Here is a 16,664-nt window from a genome sequence, read left to right as displayed (position 1 = left end):
ACTCCTCTGTCTATCAAGATCCTATCTGTGACACCAATTTAATGTCAGGGTCCGCAAACATATGCGGGAAACCTGATGGTTTGTTTTAGGATTTCAGAGCACAAAAGACACAGCAGGGGACAACTCAGTTTATTCAACAAAAGATGTACCTTTATTTAGTGCCACCAAAATGCGATAGTGGGGAGAGAAATACAGAATAGTAAGAAAGATAGAGAAAAAGGGGAAGGGGATTATAGCTACCAACGTGGAGGGACGAGTCCTCGAGGCTGAGATGCCTATAGATGCAATCTTCTCCAGTGGGGTGTAGACGAAAGTGAGCAGGGGTCTCCAGGGTTTTTATAGGTTGGTCAAGGCGGGGACCAAAGTGAGTGGCACAGAGCCAAAGCAGGAGCCACCTGTGTTAAGGCCAAGTGAGGGGCACAGAGCCAGAGCGGGAACCACCCCTGTTGAGGTTGGGTGCTCAGGAACAAGCTGCACACCGTACGTGCTTGTACTCTGGTATGGACAGACCAGTTTGGGCAAGTAGCCTTGGCTCAATCCACTGTGACCAGTTCCATTGTTCTTGCACTCTGTTCACATGGAAATGCATACCAGTCCTCCGAGACTGGGCAAACATTCCACCTCAGCCAGGCCAGGGGCTCCTTTCAGAGTTTGGGGTCTCAGTCCTCAATTATTGGAGAGAGTCGTGAGGAATATCACACCCTTGGACAGACTCTGACACTAGCCTATCACGGCCCACCCTAGCCAAGACCAGCCTAGCCCCGCCCACCCCACACTAGCCTAGCCCAGTCTAGCCCAGCCTAGCCCAGCCTAGCCCATCCTTGCCCAGCTCAGACCAGACCAGCAAGCATAGCCCCTCCCAGCCCACCTTAGCCCAGCCCAGCCTAGCCCCGCCAAACCCCGCCCTGTCACCATAGCCCTGCCCAGCAGACCTTAGCCCAGCCCAGCCTAGCGCAGCCTTGCCCAGCTCAGCCCAGCCCAGCCGAGCCCAGCAAGTCTAGCCTGGCCCACCCTCACCAAGCGGAGCCTAGCCCCACCCAGCCCACCCTAGTCCAGCACAGCCTAGTCCCGCCCAGTTTTACCCAGTCCAGCCCAGCCAGCATAGCCCTAAACAGCCCACATTAGCACAGGGCAGCCTTGCACCGCCCAGCCTAGCAAAGACTAGCCTAGCCCCGCCCACCCCACACTAGCCTAGCCCAGACTAACCCAGCATTGCCCAGCTCAGACCAGCCCAGCCAGCATAGCCCCTCTCAGCACACCTTAGCACAGGGCAGCCTAGCCCAGCCTAGCCAAGCCTAGCCCAGATTTTCCCAGCTCAGCCAAGCCCAGCCATTATAGCCCCGACCAGCCCACACTAACCCCGCCCAGCCTTGCACAGCCCTGCCCAGCTCGGCCAACATAGCCCCGCCCAGCCCAGATTAGCACAGAGAAGCGAGCCCAGGTTAGCCCCACCTAGCCCAGCCTAGCCCAACTCAACCCAGCCCAGCCAGCCTAGCCCCACCCAGCCCACCCTAGCCCAGCCGAGCCCCACCCAGCCCACCCTAGCAGTGCCCAGCCCAGCCCATCCTAGCCCAGCATCGTCCTGCCCAGCCTTTCCCAGCCCAGCCCACCCCAGCCAGCATAGCCCCACACAGCACACTTTAGCCCAGCACAGACCAGCCCAGCCAAGCCCAGCCTTGCCCAGCTCAGCCCAGCCCAGCCCAGCCCAGCCATCATAGCCCTGCCCAGACCACATTGGACCAGCCCAGCCTAGCCCCACACAGCCCAGCCCAGTTAGCATAGCCCCTCCCAGCACACCTCTAGCACAGGGTAGCACAGCCCAGCCTAGCCCAGTATAGACCAGCCTTGCCCAGCACACCCCATCTCAGCCTGCATAGCCCCACCCAGCCCACATAAGCCCAGCCCAGCCTAGCCCTGCCCAGCCCAGCCTAGCCCTGCCCAGCCCAGCCAGTCAGCATAGCCCCTCCCAGCACACCTTAGCACAGGGTGGCATACCCCAGCCTAGCCCCGCCCAGCACACCCTAACCCCACTCAGCCCAGTCAGCATAGCCCCTCCCAGCCCACATTAACACAGCCCAGTCTAGCCCTACACAGGCTAGCCCATTCAGCATAACCTCTCCCAGCACACCTTAGCACAGGGCAGCCTAGCCCAGCGTAGCCCAGCCCAGCCTAGCCCAACCTTGCCCAGCTCAGCCCAGCCCAGCTAGCATAGCCCCTCCCAGACCACCTTAGCCCAGCCCAGCCTAGTCCAAGCACAGCCCACCCTAACCCCGCCCAGCACTGGCTAGCCCATTCTAGCCCAGCCTTTTTCAGCCTACCCTTGACCAGCATAGCCCAACCCAGCTCAGCCCAGCCCAGCCAGCATAGCCCCGCCCAGCACACCTTAGCCAAGCCCAGCCTAGCCCCGCCCACCCTACCCAGCCCAGCCTAGCCCAGAATAGCCTTGCCCAGCCCAGCCTAGCCCCGCCCAGCATTGCCTAGCCCAGCCTAGCCAAGCCCCGCCCAGCCCACACTAGTCCCACTCAGCCCTTGCTAGGCCAGCCCAGGCCAGCCTTTTTCACTGCACCCTAGCCCAGCCCAGCCCAGCCAGCATAGCCCCTCCCAGAACACCATAGCCCAGCACAGACCAGCCCCACCCAGCCCAGCCTTGACCAGCTCAGCCCAGTCCAGCCAGCATAGCCATGCCCAGACCACCTCAGACCATCCCAGTATAGCCCCCACTAGCCCAGCCCAGTCAGCATAGCCCCTCCCAGCCCACATTAATGCAGCCCAGTCTAGCCCTACACAGGCTAGCCCATTCAGCATAGCCCCTCCCAGCACACCTTAGCACAGGGCAGCCTAGCCCAGCGTAGCCCAGCCCAGCCTAGTCCAAGCACAGCCCACCCTAACCCCGCCCAGCACTGGCTAGCCCATTCTAGCCCAGCCTTTTTCAGCCTACCCTTGACCAGCATAGCCCCGCCCAGCACAGCCTAGCCCTGCTCAGCCTTGCCCAGCCCAGCCAAGCCAGCATAGCCCCTCCATGAACACCATAGCACAGGGCAGCCTATCCCCTCCCAGCCCAACCCAGTCAGCATAGCCTCATCCAGCACACCTTAGCCCAGCACGGACCAGCCTAACATAGCCCCACCCAGCCTTTCCCAGCCCAGCCCAGCCTTGCGCAGCACACCCCAGCCCAGCCAGCATAGCCCTGCCCAGCCCACCTTAGCCCATTCCAGCCATGACCAGCCCAGCCCAACCAGCATAGCCTGACCCACTCCACTCTAGCCCAGCCCAGCCTAGCTCCGCCCAGTTTTGCCCACCCAAGCCCCGCCCATCCTAGCCCAACCTAGCCCAGCCCAGTCAGCATAGCCCCTCTCAGCACACCTTAGCACAGGGCGGCATAGCCCAGCGTAGCCCAGCCCAGCCTAGCCCAACCTTGCCCAGCTCCGCCCAGCCCAGCTAGCATAGCCCAGGCCAGCCAATCCCCACCAAGCCCACCCTTGAACAGCATAGCCCCGCCCAGCCCAGCCTAGCCCCACCCAGTCCAGCCCAGCCATCATAGCTCTGCGCAGACCACCTTAGCCCAGCCCAACTTGGCCCCGCCCAGCTCACCTTAGCCCAGCCACATTAGAACAAAGCAGCCTAGCCCCGCCCATCCCACACTGGCCGAGCCCAGCCTAGTCCAGCCTAGCTAGCATAGCCCCGCCCAGCACACATTAGCCCAGCCCAGCCTAGCCCTGGCACAGCACACCCTAGCCAAGCACAACTCTGGCTAGCCCAGCCTAGCCCAGCCTTTTTCAGCCAACCCTTGAGCAGCATAGCCCTGCCCAGCACAGCCTAGCGCAGCCTTGCCCAGCTCAGCCCAGCCACCCTAGCCCAGGCCAGCCAAGCCCCACCCAGTCCACCTTAGCAGCGCCCAGACCACCCTTGAACAGCATAGCCCCGCCAAGCCCAGCCTTGCCCTGCCTACCCCACCATACCCAGCCCAGCCTAGTCCAGAATAGCCCCGCCCAGCCCAGCCAGCATAGCCCCTCCCAGAACACCATAGCACAGGGCAGCCCAGACCTGCCCAGTCTAGCCAAGCCCGGCCTAGCCCCGCCCTGCCCTGCAGCGCTGGCATCACCTGAGCCACAGCAAGAGGGAGAGTGCGTCCAGCCAGGTCGGGTGGCCTGGGAGAGGGATTCGGTGGCTTTGCTCAACACGGGACGCCCGGGTGATTTCTGAGCTCTCCACGAGCAGACAAGCCCGTGGGGCAGCGCTGGCACCTCTAGGACCATGGCAGGAGCAAGAGTGCGGCAAGCCGGGTCGAGCGGCCTGGGAGAGGGATTTGGTGTCTTCGCTCGACATGGGACGCCCAAGTGCTGTGTAAGCTCTCCATGATCAGACAAGCCCCTTGGGCAGCGTCGGCGCCTTTAGGACCGTGGCAAGAGGAAGAGTGCGGCCAGCCGGTTTGGGTGGCCTCGGACGGGGGTTCGGTAGCTTTGTTTGACACAGGACGTCTGGGTGCTTTCTGTGCTCTGCATAAGCAGACAAGCCTGTGGGGCACCACCAGTGCCTCCAGGAGCATGGCAACAGGGTTGCAAGCCGGTTTTAGGGGCCTCAGAGGGGGGGTTCTGTGGCTTTGCTTGAAAGAGAGTCCCTTTGTGTTTTCTTTGCTTTCCAGAATCATAGAAACTTTGGCAACAGCACTGGTGTCTGTAAGACCGTGGGAAGAGGGAGAATGCTTCAAGCCGGTTTGGGTCACCTTGAGGGGAGGTTTGGTGGCTTTGCTCAACACACAATGCCTGGGTGCTTTCTTTGCTCTCCAGGAGCAGAGAAGCCTCTGGGGCAGCGCCGGTGCCTCCAGGCCAAGGGCAAAAGAGGGAGTGCTGCCACCCAGATCTGGTATCCTGGGCATGGACTTCAGTGACTTTGCTCCACACAGGACTCCTGGGTGCTTTTTGTGCTCTCCACGAGCAGACAAGCCCATGGGGCTGCGCTGGATGCTCCAGGAGAACATCAACAGGGAGAGTGCTGCCAGCCACTTCAGGTGGGCTCGAAGGAGGGTTCAGTGGCTTTGCTCGACACAGGACGCCTGGGTCTTTCCAATGCTCTCCACAAGAACAGAGAAGCTTTTGGGGAAGTACCGATGCTTCCAAGGGCACTGTAAAAGACAGAGTGCAGCCAGCCATTTCATGTGGCCTTGGAGGGGTGTTTGGTGCCTTTGCTCGACACAGGACGCCTGGGTGCTTTCTGTGCTCTCTCCACAGGCAGAGAAGCCTGTGGGGCAGCGCCGGTGCCTCCAGGGGCACTGCAACCAGGAGAGTCCTGCTAGCCTCTTCGGGTGGCCTCGGATGGGAGTTCAGTGGCTTTCCTTGACACAGGACGCCTGGGTGCTTTCTGTGCTCTCCAAAAGCTGAGAATCCTGTGGGGCACTGCCTGTGCCTCCAGGAGCACGGCAACAGAGGGAATGTTTCCAGCTGATTGGGGTGGCCTCAGAGGGGGGTTCGGTGGCTTTGCTCGACACAGGACGCCTGGGTGCTTTCTGTGCTCTCCTCATGCAGAGAAGCCTGTGGGGCAGCGACGCTTCTTCCAGGATCAGGGCAATAGGGAAAGTGTTGCCAGCTGGTTCGAGTGGCCTCGGAGGGGGTTTCAGTGGCTTTGCTTGGCACTGCATGTCTGGGTTCTTTAAGTGCTCTCCAGAACCAGAGAAGCCTGTGGTGCAGTGCCGGTGCCTTCAGGGGCCCGGAAACAGGGGGCATGCTGCAAGCTTTTTTGGGTGGCCTCGGAGGGGCATTCAGTGGTTTTGCTCGACATAGGAGGCCTGGATGCTTTCTGTGCTCTCCACGAACAGATAAGCCTCTGGGGCAGCAACAGTGCCTCCAGGGACAGGGAAAAAGAGAGAGTGCTGCCAGCTGGTTTGGGTGGGCTTGAAGGAGGGTTCGGTGACTTTGCTCGATATAGGATGCCTGGGTGCTTCCTGTACTCTCCACGAGAAGAGAAGCCTGTGGGGCAGAGCCGGTGCCTCCAGGGTGTCTTGGTTTGGGAAGACAGGTATCTGCCAGGGAAAGCCGGAGCTTCCCTTGGAATGGAGAATGTAAACTACCACCACCACCACCCTTTTTCCCAATTATAATTTTTTCAGTTAAAAGCTTTTAGGCAAAATATTTTGGAAATAGAAATAGCAGTTCTTTACTAATATATAACAAAACAAACAAACACAACTACAGCATTGATAACAAAAACAGTACCAAGAACTTCGAGAGCTTTGCTTCACAAAAACCCAGGGCAGTTTGGTCTCAGTGCCTTTGTAGGATCCTCAGAGCACCAAGCTGGGAATAGTGGAAAAAAAAGTCTCGGGCTGGTAACTGTAGAGTGGCAGAAATGTCCTGGCAGAGCAGAGGCAGGGTCCCGGCAAGGGAGGGGGATGCAGGGTCATGCTGTAGCAGACGAGCAGCGCTGATAGAACTACCACGGCAGGGCAGGCCTGGCCCAGCTCTCGCAGGGTGGCAGAGGAGCTCAGAATTCCAGGGTGAGCAGATGATGATAGATTTCCCAAGACTGGACTGCAGTGAAATCCTCCAGCAGGAGCACCAACCCAGCTGTGTGCTTTTATCCCGAACGCTGAAAACCAGACCGCCTGGCTACCTGAAACTCTGTCCTTTTTTCTGCCCCAAAACCCCACCCCCCTCCGAGCTTCGACCATCCCTTTGTTTTGTCAAATAGTCTTAAGTATGACATTTAGTCTCCTTGGTAACTTATGGGGAAAAATTCTTTAGAGTAAAAAGGAACAAAACCTAACCCCCAACACAGGGGCACTGCAAGAAGGAGAGTAGTGCTAGCCTCTTTGGGTGGACTCGGATGGGGGTTCGGTGGCTTTGCTCGAAACAGGATACTTATTTGTTTTCTGTGCTCTCCAAGAGCAGAGAAAGCTCTGGACCATTGTTCGTGCCTCTAGGGGCAGGGGAAGAGGGAGAATGCTGCAAGCCAGTTGGTGTGGCCTCCGAGGGGGATTCTGTGGCTTTGCTTGAAACATGAGCCCAGGGTGTTTTCTGTGCTCTCCTGGAGCAGATAAAGCTGTGGATTATCGTTCGTGCCTCTAAGAGCACGGGAAGAGTGAGAATGCTGCAAGGCAGTTGGGCTGCCCTCAGTGGGGGTTGTGTGGTTTTGCAGCAGCACTTTTCTCATCCCAGTGAAACAGGCCCCTTGTCAGGCAGCTCCAGGGCCCTTGCAAAAGACAAGGGCCAGGGCCTCAGGCTGCAGGGGAGAAAAGGCCTCTCCATTGGCCCATCCCTGGCAGGTCAAGCCTGCTCCCAGGCTGCTTCACACACAGCATTCTTCCGGAGGACTGCGCAAAGCTGACAGTCAGCTTGGCCTTCTCCGTAGTCCATGTTCTAAAGCTGCTCGGGAGAAGAAATTTGGCCTTTCCTTTCTCCTTTCCTTTCCCCTTTCCTTTCTTGGAAGCAGCCCAGGCAACGACCGGGGCTTGGCCAGGCTGGCTCCTGGCCGCAGAGCAGCAAAAGCTCCTTCCCCTACACGAGGGGCCAGGCCACTGACCAGGCTTCCCAGGGAATGCTCACAGCCCGGAGGCCGCTGCAGCTCCGGGAGCCTATGGACACCCCTCCCAAGGATGCCCAGGCTGCTATTGCCTGCACTCCATCATCCCTCTGCCTCCCTCTCAGCTCAGCCCCTTGTGCCATTCTTACCTCTGCCTCTGCCTGTGTGTCCACTCCAGGGTCTGACAGAGCTCTGCCAGGTGGGGCAGCAGCAGGGCAAGAACCGGATTTCTCCCACATACAAGCTGCCACAAGTGGGAATCCTGGGTGCCCTTGGAGAGCCAAATGCCCCCTGCAAACTGACATCAGGAACCTGGGGGCTGAGTTTAGTTTCCCACAGAAAAGGGCCACCATTCATGCACCGAGCTCTGTGCCCAGAAGTGGGCTTCTGCCACCTAAAATTCTGAACAGTGCAGCATTCCTCCAAAATCCAAGCTGCCAGAAGCTGGAAATTTGGCTGCTCTTTGGAGTGCCAAATGTCTCACACAAACTGACATCAGGAACCTGGGGGGGGGGGTGAGGTTAGTTTCCCATAGAAAAGAGACACCGTTCAAGTCTAAGGTCCTGTGCCTGGAACTGGACTTCTGCCACCTAGAATTCAGAAGGGATCAGGATTTCACCCAGATCCAAGCTGCCAGAAGCTGGAAACTTGGCTGTCCTTGAAGTGCCAAACGTCTCTTACAAACTGACGTCAGGAACCTGGGGGGGGGGGGGGGGAGAGTGAGGTTAGTTTCCCACCGGAAAGGACCATCGCTCGTGTACAGATCTCTGTGCCCTAGAGTGGGCTTCTGCCAGCTACAATTCTGAACAATGCAACATTTCTGCTTGCTTCATTTATTTATTGTTTTTATTACACATCACTTTCAGATCTCACCCACACTCAATGATTCAAACCTTTGATCACCATGCCTCCAGGCATTGCTTTTTCTTTTAAGATTTCATTAAAGAATACCATTTTTCAAAGCCTAATGAAATTTAAAACTATGTTTCCTTTTAAAGCTCTTTCTATTTTTAATTGTGTTTCCTCAAAGCTTCCAAATTGTGTTAAGGTTAGAATTCACCACAAGGAAGACCTGGAAAATGCCTTGCCATTTTCTTTCCTCCTCCCTCAAGCTACATCAGTGTGACAGAAGGGATTAGTACTGTTTCCAGAGAAGTTTGCCTCACTTGTGCTGTTGGTCTGTAACAGCTGCAACAAAATCTGCCTTCCTTTAAGTAGTTTAGCACTAACTGATCAGTTCTTTGTTTTGGCACTTCTGAGCCAGGGCCTGTGGGGTCCTCCTGCAGATGCAGGTCTTCACTGACAAGGCTCCACTTGTGCAGCAGCAGCATCTCCCTGATGGAGAGGATGCTGTCTTTCACCTCATCTCCCTAAAAGCCTCAACAGCAACAGCCTGGTATTCCAGCACAGAGCTGAGGAGGCTGAAGAACTCAGTCAGCCTGGCCAGATCTACATTAATCCTGTCAAAAGAAAACATAAGTGCCATGTATTTTCCTGCATGCTAATTAATAAGTACAGTTTTGAATCCTTATTGTCGGAATGGCCAGGAATTAGGGACGTAGGACTTGACACCAGCTATGCATCACATTTTATTTTATTCCCTATGTATTCAAACACCTAAATCCTCCTGTCAGAGAAATATCATCCAAATTCAGTACTTAACACACAAACTGAAGGTGAAGCCATTAATTTACCAGAGATAAAGAAATCCTCCAGGCCTTAATAATGTTCAAACTGGACAGAGGATTAACTGCAAACCAATTAAAATGAAAAAACAAAGGACCTCCTCAGGACAGGCTTCCTCCCTCCACAGGCTGGGAATTGCAGACATGACCACTCTTAATTTAACTAGGATCCTAAATTGTTCCTGGGAGACAACCCCCTCCCATGTTCTGAATCTGAACTGGTCTTACCAAAATCGAAGGATGGGGTGCAGATGTCATCAAATTCAATTCGAAGGCATCCTGATCATCGACCTGCAGTTATTAGGGTCACAGAATCCAGGGCTCTTGGAGTTCCGTGGGTCCGAGATGAATTTGAAAGCAGCTGCTCTGGCCAGAAATCTTCCCTTTCTCTTCAAAGAAGCTGATGATGTGGCTTCTTGCCTTCAGAGGCTTTTCTGAGTCTACTGGGAAGCACTCAGGGATGCCAATTCTTGGGTTTGGCTTTCTGTGCCCGAGATTAAGCTGGTTAAGAGTTTTTGCCTCTGAAAACCTTGAGCCAGGTCACAAGAAAGAAGCAGGGTCTTCAAGGTCTTGTTTTCTTGATTTTCTGTGTTGTTTACTATTTCATATCTTACAATGTTCTCCATACTCAGCCAAGATCTAAACAGCAGTTAGGACACAAGGCAACTCCTCCCTCAGTGGGATGTCACAGCCTCTTTATACAGAAAACTACGCATCGCTTGTTTACAGTTATGTTCCAATACCTTACACCTATACCAAAAGGGTCAACTCTGACCCAATCTCCTTAAACTAATTTGTGCCACCGTCACCAGAAGATGGAGGCCAGGGGAGAAGAAGGAAGAATCAAAGGCACTACCCCAAATCCTCCATCTTGTCTCCCATGTACATACATTTTAAAAACTCAAAACTAAATAATTTTTCATCCTACACTAAACTAAACTACTGTTTTCACATTTTTCTGGCTTGTAATTCTTCTCTCAATGTTGGAAGCCATTCCTATGGACTGAAGTCAAAGGCAGTGTCCTCCTGGGCTCTGTGCCAGGGTCTATTACCCCCCTGTACAGCTCCCAAACCTATCTGCTGAGGTCTGTGGCCTTCCAGGGTGCCCAAAGGAATGCCCTGGACTCCAACAGGGAACTGCAGCCACTCAGGGAACACCGACTTAGTCCTGGGCTGGCAACAGGAGAGACACAAGGAATATTATGAAGTCATTCCTATCTCTGCGCTGTCCAGACCTGGGAGAAAGCGCTTCCCACACCACTCTTGGAATTGTCTTGCCTGTCCCTTCCAGCTTTAGTGCTGCATTTTCCCCGCCGATTTTCCTTGAAGCTTTGGAAGTTCGGGCGGCTGCTCTGCCCCCCGAACTCACAGCTCGGGGCTGCCACGCGCATCGGGGACGGGCATGGGGGAGAGCTGCAGTACCGCTCTCTGTCCACCCGACCGCAGCACTGCCTTGAGCGCAGCCCGGGGCTGCTACGGGCTAGAGCTGCAGTACCGCTCTCTGCGCACACGATGACAGCACTGCCGTACACCTCGGCCCGGGGCTCCCACGCGCCCCGGGCAGCGGCGCAGACCGGGGGACAAAAATGAACGTGGCCAAAAATGCCCTTCCGGACATCCTCTAAAACAAATGGCCCAAAAGACTCCCAACCACAACTGCAAGAATTCTGCCTCTAACCAAATTCAAATCAAAAAAGCCTTTACTTAAAGCTATGTTCCAATTTTTTATGTATATTTACCATTACCATTTATCTTTTATATTCATATCTATGTCTACAATATATAATACATTATAATATACTTCACATGTCATTATATGCATTATATTTACTTATATTATTAATATTATTTTGTATTTTATATTTCTATTTTTGTATTTATTTTTTTAAATTCGTGTTTAAAATATAAACAAATAAACGATATTTTGAACTACATGAATTCATTAACCTAACTCATTAGAATTAAATGAGCCTGGTTTTCTAGAGGGTAAAGATTTAATTTTTATTTAAATAATATTGGCATATTTTCTCTTATTGAGTTTTTCTTTGGGAGTGTTTGTGGGGGTTTTTTTGTTGTTTGTTTTTGTTTTTGTTTTTGTTTTGTTTTTTGCCTTGTTTTGGATTTCTTTGTTAATAAACAAGGAGGTTCGGAGAGTTACAAAAGAAAGTGTCAACTTTGTTTTATGGCTGCCTCTGAAATACACCTCGACATCAGGCTGCTGCTGGCAATACTGTGCACGGGTAGGACGAGACCTGCTCCGGGGCTGAAAAGAAAAAAATGTCCCCAGGGTGTTAACAGCTTTCTCCATTCAAGTTTTTTAGTTTAGCCAAAACCACAGGTTTTGCTAACTGCACTCTCAGTTCTATCTAGATGTCCAGTGGATATGGAGGTCTTTTTTCTTCTTTCTTGCCAACAGCCAAACTTCCGCGTCCTCAGGGAAAGAAAGATTATGGGGAAAAAAAGGAACAAAAACCCCATGAAAAAATACAATAAATCAAAAATATATAAAATAAGTAATAAAATTAAAATATAAAAAGAAAGTAAAACTTAAAAGTAATAATATAAAATGAAAAATAAAATAAATGAAATTGAATAAAAAATTTGAAAATCTAATAGTAATTAAAAATAAAGCAAAAAATAAAAGAAAATAAAAATTAAAAAAATTAAAAACCACAAAACAAACAAAAACAAATAAAAAACATGAAAAACCACAATAAAAGAACATAAAAAATACAAAAAAGTAAAAAAAAGTAACAAAATTAAAATACAAAATTAAATAAATACAGCTCTCTCCTCATGCCACTGCCTAACACAGCTCCAGGAGTTTCCTTGATTATGCAGCAATATGGAAAACAAACCCAGTACCTCCCACAAAAGAAGCTTTTCTAGACAATTCCCAGTTTTGCTTGGAAACAAATTCTATCTTAGCGGGAAACTCACTTTGGCTGAACATCCACATGTTCCAAGGCAGGAAAGAACCACCTCACTGTGTCCAAGGAACAGCAACTAGGCCAGGATTGAAGTTTTAATGGGATTCATGTAATTAAAAATGCAGTAAATTGAAATTTACAAAGTGTTGTGTAGAAAAAGGGTCCCTTAATAGTGAGAGGTCGGACAGAGCAACAACACGTCTAAACTGGTGCAGTTATCATATCGTTCTCACTTTATTGTTTACCGCAACAACCTTTATACATTAGCAACATAGTTGACATTACAGGTCACACAAAATATGTAAACAATCCTTGCTTTAAGGTGGGTAAGATCAAGAGGCTACAATTCTACATATCAAACCGCGTAATTCCCCAAGACACCTTAATGTGAAAAGTAAATTCTTGCTGCGCCACAACTGAGAATTTCTTCTGCGCCACAGAGGCCTACAGGTCCTGCGGCCCAAGGGGCCCACAGGCCTTACAGGCCAAAGGGCTCAGTCTGGAATTGCTCAAGCCTCACTCCAAATACAAATCATATCCTTGCTCTCGAATAATTCCATTACAGTGTTGTGGTTTGAAAACAAACCAAGTGAGAGGCTCCAAGTCAGAAATACAATTGAATGAGAAGAAAAGGAAAAAATAAAATAAATAAATGCAATAATACAAAAAAAACACCAAACTACTGACAGAGTCAGAATACAACCTGATCAGGGTGATGAAAGCAGTCCAGGTGAGGTAGTCTTCCTGAAGCAGTGATCCGGTAGAAAGGTCTGGTAGCTCCGGTCCTCTGGGAACCCAGTGGGTGAGGGCTGCTTGTACTGTCCCAAATCTCAGTTTATATCCAGGTGAGAATGCTTGGCTCCGCTCCCTGGGCAGAGCACCTCACAATGGGATGATGAGTCATAAAGGAGGTCCTTGATGGCCCATTAAAGAGAGATAACTCCCCGGAGGAGTTATCTCTGAGTCATGCACAAGGCATTGATGGGCCATTAAATGAAGATGGTGATAGAATACATCCTAAACTACAACCTAGGATACAAAGAGATGAATCATGGCAATTAAACACTTAGCAAGTTTTCCTGGGAATTCCCAGAATTCTGTGGATATGCTGCTGAACAATGCTTGATTTACCAACACAGAGCACATTTCCAAGGAAATTTACCCAATCAAAGATGTACAAAATTTCCAGTTAGGATGCAAAATTGGAAAAAACAAATATTCCCTTACTAAAATCAGAGAGAAAAAACATCAAATAAAAGGAAAAAATAACATCCAAATCCCAGCTTGCCTGGAAAACAAGTTCATGAATTCCTAACATTGAAAAGTTTTGGAAAAGTCATAAAAGTGGATGGAAGTTCATGGAATGACGATTTAAAATCTGCTTCCTCTGCTCTGATTTTGAAGGGAAGAGAGAATTCAACAGGTCTAGTTACTCCTGTCCAAGACTTATCGGTACTTTGTGGGAGTATAAATCCAAAGAACCTCCAATCTTACTTGTATTTCACAACTGAAAATCCCAGCAGAGTTGGGAAGTTTCGATGGAACAAAAGAGCCACAATGTCTGGAATAACAATATTTGACTCGGCAAAAGTCAGGAATACTATTTACAAATCCATGGGAGAGGAGGCAGACAACAGGAACACACTCGAGCTGAAAACGATTTATTGGAAAAGGAAGGAAGTCAAATGGACAGTCTCTGTCCAGTTATGGCCAGATAATTATCCAGGAGTCAGAGAGAAAAGTGGGAACCAATGGCTTCACTTCCTACTGGCTCTCTCCTTTTTTTGCCTGCAACTACCTGCAAAATGAGAAAAAACAGGAATAAAGTTTCAAACCTGGACAGGATGCCCTTGGTTCAGGCAGACTGAAGTGCACCTCCCAGACAGAGAGGCCGGGGCCGTGCCTCGGGTAGCTCCGGGAATCCGGAATTGCTCGTGGGATTCAAGGGCTGGAAAAGCACACCCACCTGCCAGGTTTAGTGCTGGGACACAGCGAGGCCTCAGCTCAGGGGCAGAAGTTGGACTGCAGGAGAACACCCCAAACCCCAGTTAAACATCCAGCACTGCACGCAGCACTGTTGCCCAAAACGAAGTGAAAACACAAACCAACAAGAAGTCAGTTTATGTCGTGCTTTATTCGGGGCCCGGGGTCCCGGGGACTAGCGTCCCAAATCAGGATTCCCAAAGACCCTCATCAAGACTCAGGTTTTTATACCTTTTTTACAAAGATTACTTCATCATACTACGTGACAAACAGAAAAATTCTTTGATCAAAGCAAAGACATTCATCTACCAGGTAACAGACTCCTAAAGTAATAAATTCTGCATGCTTGTCTTGTTCAAAACTATAGGTTAATTACCAAAGTTTACTTTTCCCCGTCACTAGACCCCCTCCTAGTAATATTTCAAACTTTATCTTTAAAACAGTTTGCCCCCTTCAGTATGTTTTTCATGCTTTGCTAATCCCTTTTATTATTGTTTCCACAGACCCAGCACATTCCCAGGCTACTTTCCCAAGGCCTAGTGCCCTAATGCTAGCCAAGAAGCCTTAGCATAACTACTGCTATACAATTTTCTGATATTTGGTAACAGCACGGTCCAGCAGAAATTCAGGTGGGAGAAGGCCCCCAGACACTCCGTGTTCCTTGCCCTCGGCAGCTTTGCCAGGGCCTCCCTCAGAACACTGACCTCACCGTGCAGCTCCTACAAAAGAGGAGAACTCACAGAAATCACCCAGAAATCCATGGATCTCCAGTTATTAAGAATCAAAGCTGCAGCAAAATGTGTCCAAACTCTACTGCAAACCGGCAGGTCTGAGGAGACGCAGGAATTTATTCCAGAGGGGCCATAAGTATCCCTCAGCCAGCTAGCATTTCTCTCAGGCTCTCCCCAGTGCTCTCTGAGGACACAAAGAGCAGGTTTTCCCTGGAGTTCCCCTTTCTGCCAATGCCAAGACTTCTGTTCTCCAACTCCAGGTTCAGGAAGGAAAACAGGAATATTATCCTTGCACACACGGTCCAGGAGAGTGTGACTGAGGCAGGATCACCAGCTCCCAATCCACTGCTGCTTCTGGATTTCTAAAGAGTTCTTTTCCATCCTGCCCTTCCCAGCACCATTCCCTGGGTGCCATGTCCACAGACACCTTCTCCATGCAGCTTAAAAGCTACAGAAAGCAAAAGAAAGAAGATCAAAAAATCAATTCACATGTTTTTAGTCTGGAGAGAATGAGGGAGGTCTAAAATTTGTATTTATTTTAGAGCACTAGAGCAATTTTTCATGACCTTGAGTATCAGTGAAGGGCAGCAAAAGCTGATAAACACCTTCATTAACTTATTAGCAGCAAAAAAAAAAGAAGTTTTAAGTTTAGTAAAGATCAAGTTTTGCTGTTAAAACTAAGGAGGTGGCATGCTTATGTTAGTCCTTTAACCTTCTGACATTAGAGAGTATTTGTACAATCAATTCATTATTGAAGCAGCTAACTTAAAAATAAGATTTTACAATAAAGTTGGCAAAAAAAAAGTAATATCAAGATATAAGCCACACACAGTTACTTAAAAAAAAAAAAAAAAAAGTTGTCTTTGGTGTGCATAATTTGCCAGCCCCTCATGTTTTCACTCCTTACCATTTATTTTTACCAAGTTGATGATTAAAACCTCATAGAAAGCTCAAAAAAAAAAAAAAATCCGGGACAAAGCTAGGCGTTTTCCCAAGTACCCTCAGTGTGGAGCAGGGTCAGCCCCAAGTGTTTGCTCCCTCACCCAGCCCGGAGCAGGCTCCAGCTGCTGCCCAGAGGGTGTTAGCAAGGGACTCACTTGTTTGAAGCTGTAAATGCAGGTGGCCTGCACTGGAATGCCAATAAATGTGAAATGCGCGACTCTTGTCTTGAGCAGTGACTGATCTTCCAAGGGGAGACCCCTCACCTACCATGGGCCACTCTGCCACGGATTTCATCCAGCTGCATCTGAAAGAAAGGACAAAAGTCAAAGTGCTGCAGAATAACCTGACAGCTCTAGACATCTTGTGGCAACCTAGGAATAGCCTTGACAGGCCTACAAGACAAACTTCAAGTCCCCAGGACTTGTCCTATGACCCCGACACCCAAACTAAGCAGCAAGGCAGAGCAGCTCCAGGCCAAACACACACAGACACCCGTGATGCAGGACAGGACAAATGAGGGGACACAACAGGGACAGTAATCTCTTGGCAAGTGTCCTTCAGCAGCCAGAGCAGAACAGGGTTTCTACAGTGCTGTAAGAAAGAACATTTGTTCAGAAGAAAATAAAAGGAAGCACCTCTCCCATGCCTTTTCTAAAAACACCCCATGCATTAGAATTTTTTAAGCATTCCTTCTTGTTTTATACAATGTAAATTATGAGCACTCATCTTTCAGCTTGCATTTGCAACAGCTCCTCAGGATGACTGAGCTCAGCAGGACCATCAGAATCACTAAATTGTGCAGGGGACCTCAAAGCTCATCCCATTCCACCACCTCGCCCCGGCCCAGGGCACCGACACCTTCCACTAGCCCAGGCTCC

At 50.6% G+C, this 16,664-nt stretch overlaps 1 long non-coding RNA gene across 1 annotated transcript in view; it reads right to left on the bottom strand.

The window, feature by feature from the left end:
- The window catches only part of LOC136373294 (uncharacterized), a 394,644-nt gene extending 380,492 nt beyond the window's left edge, over positions 1–14,152 (bottom strand). Inside the window, exon 1 of the long non-coding RNA XR_010745615.1 lies at positions 14,091–14,152. This is a non-coding gene — a long non-coding RNA (uncharacterized lncRNA). The remainder of the gene's footprint in view (positions 1–14,090) is intronic.
- Positions 14,153–16,664: the final 2,512 nt, after the last annotated feature.

Source organism: Sylvia atricapilla, chromosome W (genome assembly GCF_009819655.1).
Source record: "Sylvia atricapilla isolate bSylAtr1 chromosome W, bSylAtr1.pri, whole genome shotgun sequence".
Taxonomy (NCBI): Eukaryota; Metazoa; Chordata; class Aves; order Passeriformes; family Sylviidae; genus Sylvia; species Sylvia atricapilla.
The sequence above is the reverse complement of the archived record's forward strand: the minus strand, read 5'-3'. Positions and strand labels throughout refer to the sequence as shown.